This window comes from Equus quagga, chromosome 15 (genome assembly GCF_021613505.1).
Source record: "Equus quagga isolate Etosha38 chromosome 15, UCLA_HA_Equagga_1.0, whole genome shotgun sequence".
Classification (NCBI taxonomy): Eukaryota; Metazoa; Chordata; class Mammalia; order Perissodactyla; family Equidae; genus Equus; species Equus quagga.
The window spans coordinates 53,653,465-53,667,409 of record NC_060281.1 but is presented as its reverse complement, the minus strand read 5'-3'; the positions used below and the strand labels follow the sequence as shown (position 1 = coordinate 53,667,409).

The window sequence follows — 13,945 nt, the reverse complement described above, 5'->3', positions numbered from 1 at the left end:
ATAGAAAAGACTAAGTCTAAAAGGATCAAACAGATTAATATCTGGGGATTTGAGGGAGACGCAGAGTTCTTGCAGGCCAAAGCCCTTCTCAAACAGTGTCTTTCAACTGCTTGGATGAGTAAAGACAATCCAGTTTAAGCAAATAAGCAAATGTGCCTATTGTTCTTTTGGAAATAGATATGCATTTGTTTGTTTAATTTTTGGCTTAGACTCTTCAGTTTATAAGAGTCCAAGTGAATTTTACTAGCAATTTCCCCAGAGAATCACTGATGATAATTATTATTGAAAAAAAACTCAGCACTTTAAATTACAGTTACAAATCATATGTATTTTTTTACTTTTAATTTTCACCATATTGTACAAATACATCTAATTATTCTCACTCTACATGGTATGCTATAAAGGGCCTTAGGGGACTGATCGGTTTATCAATTCAGCTAGAAAGTTGGTTATTTTGATTAACGTCAACTATTATCTATTATAATGAGTATCATAATGCCATCTAATTAAGACAGAGAAAGTGCTTTAAAATTTCCAAACCTATTGTCAGCATGGGTAAAAATAAAAACAACAACAAAAAGCTGTCTGATTCCATTCTGTATAGAAACAGCCCTACAAATCTCTTCCTTTCTCTAGAATCACTGAATTCTAGAACTCTGCAGAAACTGATGATGATCCTGAGGCATCCAGAAAGGGTTCAGTCACATCTGTCTGCTCTGTTGAAGAGGGTGGGGAGCCATCCCTAATGACCTAGTGGTTAAGATTCGGTGCTTTCACCACTTCGGCTGCCCAGGTTCACTTCCCGATTGTGGAACAAACCAGTCGTCTGTCAGTTGCCATGCTGTGGCAGCATCTCACACAGAAGAACTAGATGGACTTACAACTAGGAAATACAACCATGCACTGGGGCTTTGGGGAGAAGAAAAAAAGAGAGGAAGGTTGGCAACAGATGTTAGCTCAGGGCAAATCCTTCTCTGCAAAACAAAAAAGAAGGTGGGGAAGTGGAGTGGAGTATGTATCACTAGATTCCAAGCAGTAAGAAAATAAAAGGCAACCTTCTTCTTCATGACAAATGTGCTAAAACTCTACCATCAGGGATATCTCAGTGCTTCTTAGAGATCTTTCCTGCCTCAGGGTCCCAGAGGATATGGGTGACTTGGGCAGTGACACTATAAGATGGGGCAGGATGGCAAGTTTGTCTGCCCACCTCCCACCACCAGAGTGCTCAACCAGAGTCTCCAGAATCCTGGGTACCCTGAAAGGACCCCAAGATGCCTGGGCTATGCCCTTTGGCAATCATTTAATACTTATGTGCCTCTGTTCTCCTTTCTATATGGGGATAGTCTCAGAATTATTACAGGAGGAATTTGATGATCCACTTGGAGGCCTGCTGAAGAATAAAAAGAACCATCTCAGTCTGCTCAGGCTGCCAAAACAAAATAACCACAGATGAGGTGGTTCAAATGACTGAAATTTATTTCTCACAGTTCTAGAGGCTGGAAGTCCAAGATCAAGATGTCAGCTTAAGCACTTCCTGGTAAGAGCTCTCTGCCTGGCTTGCATTCAGCTGTCTTCTCACTGTGTCCTCACATGGTAAGAGAAAGAGAGACCTCTGGTGGCTCCTTCTCTTCCTATAAGGGCACCAACCCTATGGGATCAGGGCCTCACTCTTTTGACCTCATTTAACCTTAATCGCCTCTTTATTCCTAGTGCAGTTACATTGGGATTTAGAGTTTCAACATATGAATTTGGGGGGTGCGGGGACACAATCCAGTCCATAGCAAGAACTGAACAAATGCACTATAGGAGCACTTCAGAGGTAGCACCCAGCTCATACTGAGTTTCTATTTTTCATCGTTGTTAGTGCTGACGAGTGGGTTCTGATTCCAAGTGACCCTGTGTACAGCACAGCAGAACTCTGTCCAGTCTTTTCGTGTCATCCTCTTACCTTCAGTGCTCTATCAGACAATTCTCCACAGCTGTTCATAGGGTTTTCATGGCCAGTTTTTTGGAAGTGGGTGGCCAGGTCCTTCTTCCTAGTCTGTCTTAGTCTGAAAGCTCTGCTGAAACCTGTCCACCATGGGTGACCCTGCTGGTATTTGAAATACCACTGGCATAGCTTTTAGCATCACAGAAACAAGCAGCCACCACAGTGTGACAACCGACAGACGGGTGGTTCCCTGACCAGAAATGAACCCAAGCTGCCGCAGTGACAGTGCCACATCTTAACCACTAGACCACCAGGGCTGGCTCTGTACTTTTTTAGTTAGCACAAAATCATACTCTTTCAAGTTTTTTACCTGAGGGCGAAAAATTAGAATAGTAAGTTAAGGTTTATGAGAATTTACTATTTATGGAGTACAAAGTGTTCTGAATATGGACAAGGCAAATTTCAGTGGGGGCTATTACTGTGTAGTTATATAATTGAGACATTTCTTTGAGCCGTACCCAAGCGTCCTGAATTGTCCTTGCGTTCTCAGTGTGTTTATGCTTCACTAACTTCCCTCTTTGCCTGTGGATGTTAAGATTATCATTTTATGATGTATCCAGGCAAAGAAAGATATTTGGGTCAAAAATATTAGACTCTCCAGATTCTCTTAATCTATGTGAATCAGGTGTTTTAGGAAACTAGGATCGTAAGTCCTGTGTACTTTCCGCATTTTTGATGAATTTGCTTTTGTGGATGACGCTGATCTTCTCTAGAAACTTGCTTGCCTCTAGAGCTATGGTAATGTTACTAGACCTAATCCCATAAATAAGTTTTAAAAGTTTGAAGTGTTTTATCTCATTTTAGGATAAATACTTCTGTGAGGAAGTAGGTTTGATGATAAAACTTATGTTGAATGAAAAGCCTTTTTGGCCAAGTTCCTGGAGCGAGTCTATATTTTTTGATCCTTTGTGGTCTGGGTAAGTTCTGAAAGCAAAATCATCAAAACATAACAACTGTGACATGTGTATGTATGTGTGCATATATGCATAGATATACACGTGCGTATGTGGGCACATGTACATACCCATGTGTTTGTGTTTTCTCACTGGTAGTGTAATCTAATCTGATACCTTTTTCCAATTCCCATGATCTGTTGAAAACAAGAGTTGTTTTTTGTTGTGTGAAGGAACAAATTGCTTCCTTCAGATGCAGGCACTGTCTTTTTAACGGCAAACTTCACTGCTCCAGCAAGCTGACTCAATAGAATGAACTCTGAATTGGCCTATTACTCACGATGAGGGGAAGTTAGGAACCAGAATGGCTCACGGGTGGATAATAAAGACGGAACGTCGTCTTTCGGAGAGTGGTTCCTCTCTCCACCGTTGAACATATTTCCTCCGCGACTGATAGGTGTCAGCTTTCCGACAACCAAATTTACCTGAAAAAAGTTGCTGGGCAAAGGATGAATTCAAGTCTACGATTTAACACGTTTTAGACAGAAGTAGTGCAGATGCTTAAAAAGACAGTTTGTCTTCTATTTTTCCTTCTCTCACAAGATCGCAGGCCCCTATGCATTCCCAATCCACGTCCCTATTCCATCCTAAGCAAAACAAACATTACCCAGCCCATCGCTTGGCACTGGTTGGGCGTCTGTGAAGCAGCTTGAACAGCGCTATGATTCTTGTACCACATCTTCCCTATGTTCCTGCAGGTTGAACCACTTGTGGGCCAATAAAGTATAACGAATTAGAGACATTTTGAACAAGAAATTAATTTGCCTCATGTAGATACTACATGATCAAGAAAAGCGTGTGTGTGTGTATGTATGACTACGAAGAAAAGACAATACGGTCGTCCCTCGATATCCGCAGAGAATTGGTTCCAGGACCCGCGGGGATACCACAATCGCGGATGCTGAAGTCCCTTAGTCAGCCCGCCTTGCGCAGCGTGGATTGCACATGCGCAGATTCACCAAGGGCGGATCATAAACATGATTGGTTGAATCCACGGAGGAGGAACCCGCGGATGCAGAGGGCCGACTGTATCTGTGTGGAAAGGTGAGAAGTTTGATCTACGTAAATAAAGCGGTGCTTTTTCTTGATGCTTATTTTTATTTTAAAACTTCCTGCATAAGGGCAGAGAAATGTTTAAATTCATATTCCATGAAATCTGTGAGCTCAGCTACTGCTGCTTCTTTAATGTAATGTCTTTAGGACATGAACCCATTATGATAATAATCTTTTTGGTAAAAAGAGGTCATTAGATAGCTTTCTCCAAAGAGATAGCTGCCAGAAGGGAACAGTGATTAGAGGTAGAAAAGCTTTTGTAAAATTTTCCAGTTTTGCCATTGTATCTGTAGTAAAAAACTTATTCTTCCACGCTCAATAAATTCCCAAAGGAGGTTTGAGTTCAGATAATAGTACATTTCTTTACACGCACAATAATTGTTGAATACTCATTACGAATGGGTCTCCTAACTACATTCTTGATGCATGCATGTTGTTTCAATGAATGAAAATGTGCATACACTGAAGGGCAAAATATATCAGGTTTTTATTTTCGAAGGAAGCTCAGTGATTCCTACACATTTATGAGAAAATGTGTTCGATGTGTCCTTTGCTGGAATTTTCAGTAACATATTTAGGAAGCTGGAAGTTTTTGGATTTTTTTAATTTCTTTTCAGAAGCATTACTCATGCTACTGCTGTGAAAAAAAAGTCAGAATAACCACGTAGTTATGGAAACCAAAACAAACTAACTAACAAAGGTGCTGCATCTTGTTGGGAATTATAGGACCAGAGCTGAGAGAGGATTGAGCCAGCTTGGGATCCAGCTAACTCCCCCTGTAAAGCAAGAGCCATAAGATAGGGGCAGCAGCTGTGCATCTGTGAGCCAGCATATCAGGGCAGCTACTAAGAGGAGCCCATGTGGAGGACAAAACAGAAGTCAGGGAACACGGCCGCCATGAGTGTTAGAGCCTATGCTCTGTAATTTGCAGTAGCAAGGGCAGCTTCCACTGGAAAGCTTGATACTCAGTACTTTGCGTTAAAATATCAAACACAGAAAAATAAATAAGCTGCTTGAATAATTTACTCTTAGCAATATTATAAAATCTACCAAGCACATTTAAGTATTATTCAATGTATATGTTTTCCTTTTCAGATTTAGGGCATATTTCTGAATATTTCCAGTTCCTTTTTGATTTCAGAAACTGGAAATGCTCACTAGAAGGCAATGACTCTTTAACTGACGGTGATCAAGTATCATTTATTATTGACACACATGACTGCATTTCTGTACTTTAATATCACAGCACTGGGATCCTGGGGGGTTCTTTTGCAAAAGCTATTGGAATGTGTCACCTGGAAAACCTGGGCAAGTGGGACTGGAGGTGTGTTTCAAACAGCAATGGTTGCGGGTGGGCAGGTCAGTAAGGAGATCAGCCTTTGAAACTAGAATGAGGTAAATAAATCTTCAGTGAACTGGAGCAGAGAGCTATGGTGAAGGAAAGGGTTTCCTTGAATAATTTGATCAAACAAGCATTTATTTAGTGCCTACTATGGGCCAGACAAAAATCTTTGCCATCATGAAGCCTACATCCTTGTACCATTTGCGTCCTAGTGAAACTTATATGCCAGTGAATTTTGGCAGCATTTCAAAAGGCTTAGCATCATTGGAGAAACTCATCCCACATTCTAGGTTAACAACAACAGGTAAACAAATTAGACCAAGTTCATAATAAATGAACTTCGCCAAGTGTTGTAAAAAAAATAAACCCTGAATTAGTGAATATATTTCAGGATAAGTAAATAACAGAGAGAGAGAGAGAGAGAGAGAAAAAAAGATAATTAGAGTCAAAGTTTAAGTAAGCTTTATCAGCTTTCTTAATTTTTATTGAGAAGAGGGTAATTTTTTATCTTTATGCCATCTTAATTTTTCTTGCCTATTGTATTACTTTGCTATTGCTGTGTAACAAATTACTATAAACTTAGCAACTTAACACAAAAATAATTAGTACCTCATAATTTTTGTGGAGCTGAAATCTGGTCTCATCAGGTTGAAATCAAGTTGTTGCTGCGGGCTTGACCTCACCCGAAATTCAGCGTCCTCGCCCAAGCTCACTGGCTGTGGGCAGAAATCACTGCCTTGCAGTTGTGGGATGAGGTCCCCAGTTCCCCGCTGACCATTGGCTGCAGTCTGCTCTCCACTCCAACATGCCTTCCACTTACGGCCCTCTCACAGCATGGCCGTTTACAGCAGAAAGCCTCTGTTCTTAAGTGCTCCATGGATAGGGTGAGGCTGACCCAAGTGATTAACTCAAAGTCAACTGATCTACAAAACCCTTCACCTTTGCCATATGTCATAGACTGTGACCTACACAAGAGTGACATCCCATCATAGTCACAGATTCTGTGCTCACTCAAGGGGAGGGGAATCACACTAGGCGTAGACACCAGGGAAATCTCCTTAGAGTTCTTAGAGTTCTGCCTACCACATCGTCCTTCTAACACCTACTCTTCTGTGCTTACCTCTAGGGGTCATACTGCCTCTCCTCCACTTACCTAGTGGCAAGAGCCAGAGTTCTGGAGCAGAGTAAGGTGAAAGTAGTCAGCTTGACTCACAGCATTGCCACTTGGCCTCAGTGTCCTCCCTTACAAAATGGGCAGACTTCTTTCACAAAGTTATTGCAAGGTTGAAACGAGGATGTGCCCAAAGCATTTAGCACAGTGCCTGACACACAGCTCCACACAGGCAAGAACCAAACCCTTCTTTTTCTCCCTTCGATACTCACTGTGTGTGGTGCAAAGCTGGTCTTCAATAAATATTTGTTAAATGACTAAATAATAAACACAAAACGGTAGCTATTATTTCCCTAGATGTTTTATAGCCACCAAAACATGATACATGCAGAGTTATACATATAATTTACTAAATATTAATAGTAACACAATAATCCCATCACATACATTTCTAGCAAAAAAATCAATTCTTCATGTCTACTTTGTTCTAGTATATGAAGTTGTGAATCACTCCTGCTGGACCTGATTAGTAAAAGAAAAAACTGGGGAAATGAAAAAGAGAAGTAATATAGAGGGCGGAGTAGGAGTGCTGATTTTTCCAATGAAGTCTGAGGAAGATGGTGGAAAGAAGATCCTGGCCTCGGGCTTCTCTCCTTGTCCTCAGTCAGAAGAAAGAGAACTGAGAAGTACATAGATGAGTAAATGACTCATGTTTTGATGTAAGATTTTTTTTTTAATTTTTAAAATTTTTTTTTGAGAAAGATTAGCCCTGAGCTAACATCTGCTGCCAAGCCTTCCCTTTTTGCAGAGGAAGACTGGCCCTAAGCTAACATCCGTGCCCATCTTCCTCTACTTTCTATGTGGGATGCTGCCACAGCATGGCTTGACAAGTGGTGTGTAGGTTCACACCTGGGATCCGAACCGGCAAACCCCAGGCTGCAGAAGTGGAACGTGTGAACATAGCTGCCGTGCCACCAGGCCAGCCCCTGGTATGAGATTTTTATGGGTAGCCAAGTTAGTAGATCTCCCCTAGACCTCTGTAGGACCCTAAAAGACACTCAGAAGCAAGAAGTGTAAACTTAGGAAGGCAGTGAGCATTCGAATGGAGGGCCAGACAGAAGTGCACCATATTGACTTTGACAGAGCTAGCCTATTCACTCAGCAGCAGTTCACCAAAAACTGAGTGAAAGCAGCTACTGAAAAGTTTCTAAGTGAGCAAAGGATGGCGAATGAAATGAACAGCACCATACCCTGTAGTACAAAATAGCATTGCTTTGGGATTTATTTAGTGTTGGTGTTTATTGTTTCATATTAATGAAATCTATAGCATTTTAAAAGTCACTTCTGACTTCAGTCCCTCAACCATATATTTTTGTTAAGGTCTTAAGGACTTCAGATTTTGGAAGGTTTACTGTGTGTGTGTCTTTTGCTGTATGCATGTGTGTGCACTGTGTTGTCTTAAAAGATATAAATGTGTATACATATGTACATGACATAATTATGTATATATACAAATGAGATATTATATATACTCAAATTCAGGTATGCTATGCACAAACACTGAATACCTTGCTTTTTTCTAGAATGCCAGAACCTCAAGCAGAGTCTGTATCATATGGTTCTCATATAGGGCAGCATTTATAGCATTGGTTAAGTGCTGAGCACAACATGAACACTTAACAGATACTAAAAATGTTTTTAACTTTAAGAGAGAAGAAGTTTAAAAATCCAGTTGATTTTAAAAGGTTTAAAGTAGCATAAAAATTCAAAGGAAGAGAGGCACTGTTTGGTTAATTAGAGCATCTTCCAGTAAAACCTTTGATATGGCTGACTGAATGTTAAGTGGCAAAATGGCAGCTTTTACAGGGTAATCCTGAACACAGAAATTCCTGAGATAGAGGAAACTACTTGGAAATATTTCTCTCTAAATTAATTAAAAAATTGTGCAGTGTCTTCTAATTTTTATTATCCTCCCTAAAGAATAGAAAGTGGAGAGAGTTATCATCAGAATTTATTTGAACAATTGAGAAAAAATTTTTAAATAGTTGACAAGTGGAAAGAGATGCATAATATTGGAAAGACTAAAAGGAAGGAAGGAAAGAAGGATGGAAGGAAAGGAGGAGAGAAGGAGGGAGGGAGAGAAAGGAAGGAAGAAGGAGAGGGAGATAGGGAGGGAAGCAAAGAAACAAAAAAGAAAGAAAAGAAACACTGTACTGGACTAACTTCAGACCAGAATACGTGCTTTCTTCATTTAGGTACTCAAAACACTCAAGAAACCCGGAGACATTTCCAGAGCTGAATGTGCTACCAGAGTCAAAGGAACTTCCACATTATCCTTGTCCAAAAGCCAAAATCCTTTAAGGAGATTTAAAGATATACCCGGAGGGTAGCATTCAGGGATAAAGAATAAGAATGTGTGCTTATTTGTACGTATGTCCCTAAGACTGTAAAGAGCTCCCCTTCTTAGGAATATAATCTTTCAAGATGCAGGAACAAGAGGAAGCAGAAGAAGGAAAAAATATGAATGTCTCAGTGGCTTGATTGTGCATCTGAGAAAGACTTGACAGAGACTCAGTACATCAGGTCAATCTCATTTTAAAACCAAAATTCTGATGTCACTTGGAGATGGCATGCTGAAATTCACCAGGGTCGTGCTCAAGCGATTTCTCACCGTGCTTGTTTGGACACCATCCCTTTTTAAAGTCTTGATCTGTCTCCTGTTGGCTGAGCACTCACTCAACAAGGAGAAACCAGGTGGCTCATATCCCTTGCAGGATTGACATAAAATGCCTAAACAAAGGCATAATGAGGCTCTGGGTCTTGCCAGCAGTGGGAGGAAAATTTCTCAGCAGGCCTTCTTTTAGTGGGTTTGATACCTGTTAGCAAGGACCTTCAATAACCAAGTGAACTCACACGAGAAGCACCAAGTTCTGAAGGTAAAGAAGGTAGTCGCAACCCACACAGAGGTGAGCTGGACGAGGGATGGCGAAGAGAAAGAAAGGTGGCAGTATTTAACCACCTCAACTCTAGAAAACCCAACCCATCCCTCCGCACCGCCGCCGCCGCCGCCACCACCACCTCTTGCTCAACACACTGCTTCAAAGGAGAGGAGTGAAAGGGTGGGTCACAGGCAGTTGGACTGAACACAGCCTCCTGTTCTCTGAGGCCACCTAGATTGCCACATAGCTGTCACCTCATCCTCTCTGGTGCTTCTGAGTGGTCCCAAATAAAGCCCAGCCACTGGTTAGCCAGTGCCTTTGATCCTCAAGTTTTCTCTATCAGTGCTTTCTCCCCCTCTTTTTCTGTCCTTCTCCAAACTTTGAAGATAATGAGTCTTAAACATTTACAAGTAATTAGAAGGTGTGGCTGCCAAGGAAAAGTGAGTATTTGTCTTTTAAATGGGAAGAGGAGGTGCTTTCCTCTTCACACATCTCTAATTATATCACATGTGCTTATTTGGTCTCTGATAAACTGATCTGGCCCTGGTAGGAAAACCACACCTAGGAACTAATGAGCCCCTCCTGCAACAATAACAGCCATCAGGAGACCAGAAGCTGAGTGTCATCATGAGTCAATTATTTATCACTTACTGACAACTTCATCCTTCAACTTGCTTTTCAGCTTCAATTCATTAACAACTGAGGTGAGGGGACTGAATATTCTCCTACAAAAAAAAAAAGGGGGGGGTTACTTAGGGAAATACTACATACAGTCCCCTTTTTTAATTGTGCGTTTAAGCAACCTTACTAAAAAGAAAAGCATCATCTATCTCTATGTTTGTCGTTAGTACTTTTAATAGTATATATGTTTGTGTGTGTAATAAAAGGACCTATACGATTTGAAATATAAGCAATTCTTTATTCTTTATCTCTAATGGAAAAAGGATTAAAAAGTCTAAAAGAAGGAAATACGTAAATAGACAGATCTCTGAGATAAACCTTCTCACCCATAAGAACCATCCAACAGCTACCCTCAAGGATGCAAATTAAAATGATGCTGGCTTATTCAATCATTCTCCCACTTGACTGATCCATGTCTCAGGGTAGGGAATAACAGATGAAGAAACAATCAAAATCAAGCAAAAGAAATAGTTGGAAAGATGCACATAATTATCTCACCGTGTGGGACATGACCAAAGTCTGTGTAGTAAAACTTGCCTCTCTTACTTCTGTCTCGGATGCAGAAGGGATATTTAAGGACGTTTAGCCCAATTCCTTCTTTTTATAAGGAGTAAACTAAGGCACAGAGAGGCTGTTTGGATAGGCCAAGATTGTGCAGTCAGTTAACAACAGATTCAGGTCCTCTGGTCCCACGTTGAACGCTTGCTGTCCTTGTCCTTCTACAGATCTCACCTGTGTGAGTGTGTGTGTGTACACGTATACATGTATACATGTGTAAATATATATTTTTTCCTGTTTAAACTACCCAGTTCAGGAGTGCACACAAAAAGATAACTAATACTTGTCTCACCCTTTTGAGTATTGACATTAAACTGCCTGTGTGAGAGATATTCTACTTCATGAGCTGCTACTCTAGCTTCTCAGTTTTTCACCAGAAGGCAGTTCCCTAAGACCAAAAAAAGCCACATAATAAAATGGGGGGCGAGGGCTGTTTGGTTTAGTTTTTTTGTAGCAATTCAAAGTAGACAGGTGAAGGCCTCCAGTGTCCCTAGGTCATCAAAAGTAGAGAGAGGTTCCCCACAGACACTATCATAAAGTGATTTATTGTGTTTCTTCATTTTCATCTCGTGACTGATTAATATCCTTTCGCCTGAGAAATACGGGACCATGAGGCATTTGCAACATTTGATTAATCTCCTAGAATTGAAGGAAAAGTCAAAGAACTTTGAAAGCAAATAAGCCATAGAGTAATAAATGCAACTAGATTGTTTTAAACGTTTTACATGTATTAACTTGTTTAATCCTCCTGACAACCCTATGAGATGATACTATTATCGTACTCACGTATCAGATGAGGAAACCGAGGCACAGAGAAGTTAGACGACAAGGATACATGACTGGTCGGCGCTAAACCTGGGATTCGAGCCTGCGCTCTGCACCATTCCACACTGGCTCCTGGTTAAAAAGTTGGATTGGTTCAAGACACCAGGAAATATCAAGTTGACATCCTAGGAATAGAAAGTTTCTGGAAGCCCCAGGGGCCTCTTCTTTTGAACACTCTCACCTACTCACACCCTGATCTAAATTAGGTTTGAGAAATCCAGGTAAGATCGGGATGCCTACAGGGATAGAGTTGTTGCAGGACAGTGCATGTAAAAAGGGGTATGGCCTAATCCTCATGCCAATGTGTTCTGAACTAATGCAGAAATCTCCCTTCTCCCTTCCAGGGGTTGGCCTCTCTGACTCTCAGTTCCCAAGCCCATTGGCCCAAGAATTCTCTAATAAATTTTGATGAGGGGTGAGTTTTCTCAACTTTTAAGGAGTGATCTGGACAAGGAAAGCAGTTGTTCAAGAGAAGACAGGAGCCTATGATGCTTGTAATGCAGAAGCACCCAAAGAAAAAGAGAGAAACTGGGAAGATCGAGCCAGGGCTACAGAACTCTGCCAGGTGAAGAAACAGACACATAAATAACTTGATACAAGACAGGCAATGATAAATGTGGTGACCCAGGGACAGGTGCTAGGGGAACACGGGAAGACAGCTGATGAAGAAATCATGGCTCCTCCTTCCACCCACCCCTTCCACTCCTACTCCCGCGGAAGGGAGGCGTTTGGTGCATGGTGTTTTTCACTAGACACACAATGGAGTTAGGTAATTTCAGAAAGAAGGAGAAGATTTAAATAAGGAGAGGCTTGATGAGGTAAGCTAACAATGTACATCCTTGGGTGGGGAGAATATAAAATATGTAACAGTGAAAAATATCAGTTCACTGAAAGGTAATATGTGTGTATTTCAAGCTATTTCTGCCTCTATTTGTCTTAATTTAAAAACATGGGTTAGCATGTCACACAGTTCTGTTTCAAAATTTTCCAACTTGTTTTTCTAAGAAGTTTTTCAAATCTACACCATTCACTATCTTTATTAATTTAGAAAAGGAATATTCTCACCAAAGTAATAAGATGAAAACAAGAGCAAATATATTCCTATTCAGTTATATATTTTAAAGGAATAATTAGCATATAAAGAGTATCCTTAGTAGAGAAGCACTTTACAAATACTCATATTATAAAGAATAGAGCTACTGCAAAATATAGATTAGCCAATATAATAATATACTTTATATCTCTTGAAGGTTTTATGGATTTTTAAGATTCAAAAAGAAACAATAATTCAAACTTTAAAACTTAAAAAACTTAAATTTTTTTTCCCAGCCTCATGAAATTTGTAGATTAGATATCACTATTTGAAGCTGAGTGCAGATAAAAAACAGTAGGTTGAATTTTTACTTACACAATTAAACATTTTACTTTATTTTATGGACTATTTTAGCTTCTATTTCATACCTGTGGATTGACTGTTTCAAAAATCTATGTCTAAGAATGCAGTGGGGAAGTTGCAGTAATTTTCAGAAGATATTTTTTAGGCCTTATATAACAAATATTTCCATTTGATTCTGACAGCACCGTGAGGCATTTTCCTGCTTGACTCGTAGAGAGTTCATTCAATCTGATAGGGAAGATCTTATCTCTTTTCATGCCTTTTTCTCAACCAAAGAGGATGATTGGTCCACCAGAAAGAAAATAAATTAAAAATGCAAATTTTAGCACCTAGCTTAATAAAGTTGGGATGACTTGATTTTCAGGTGTGGTAAGAGTAATGTATAATATAGGCAATTTAGGTAATATATACCTTATTCCATTAAAAAAGGAATTCTCAAGATCCTTAACAAAATTTTGCCTTCAGTTTACATACATATATACTATATGTATGTATGTAATATATGTGTAAATGTTAATCTGATAAACACGAAGAAATAAATTATTCTATTTACTTTGAGGTAGGTATAACTAATAGATCTCCATTTTTCAAATGAATGTTTTTCTTTTCCATCTTCAAACAGAAGGTGTTCCATATTTAAACAGCCCCACTCAGAGAGGCAGTTTTATAATGAAACATTAGCAAGCAACCCTCTGTGCCCAACCTTGGCCCTCATCTCTAAGTGCTACTGTTGGAGTTAAGACTCTCACTGCCTTGTCGCAGGCAAGAAACTAGTGACGGTTATTGAAAAGTGGAAGGACAATCCATTCTGCACAGAAAAGTGAGTGCTGGCTTTATATCCAATCATAGATAGGTATGTATGTAGATAGGTAGAAAGAAAGAAAAGAGAAGAGAAAAGAGGAGGAGAGAGAGAAGAGAAGAGAAAGAGCTTTGCAAGTTGGAAATATAAATAGTTCCATATATTCTGGGGTTTTATAGAAATAACATTTCTAGAAATATTTTTTATTTTTTGTTTTTATTTATAGACATAACATTTTATAGAAATAACATTTATTCTGAGAACTCTACTACTGAACAATTATTTGATGATTATTAAA

At 39.7% G+C, this 13,945-nt stretch overlaps 1 protein-coding gene across 1 annotated transcript in view; it reads right to left on the bottom strand.

Moving 5' to 3' along the window:
- The window catches only part of LOC124227108 (uncharacterized), a 444,749-nt gene extending 434,657 nt beyond the window's left edge, over nucleotides 1–10,092 (bottom strand). Inside the window, exon 1 of the mRNA XM_046641003.1 lies at nucleotides 10,040–10,092. The gene's annotated coding sequence lies outside the window, so the exon portion shown is untranslated. The remainder of the gene's footprint in view (nucleotides 1–10,039) is intronic.
- Nucleotides 10,093–13,945: the final 3,853 nt, after the last annotated feature.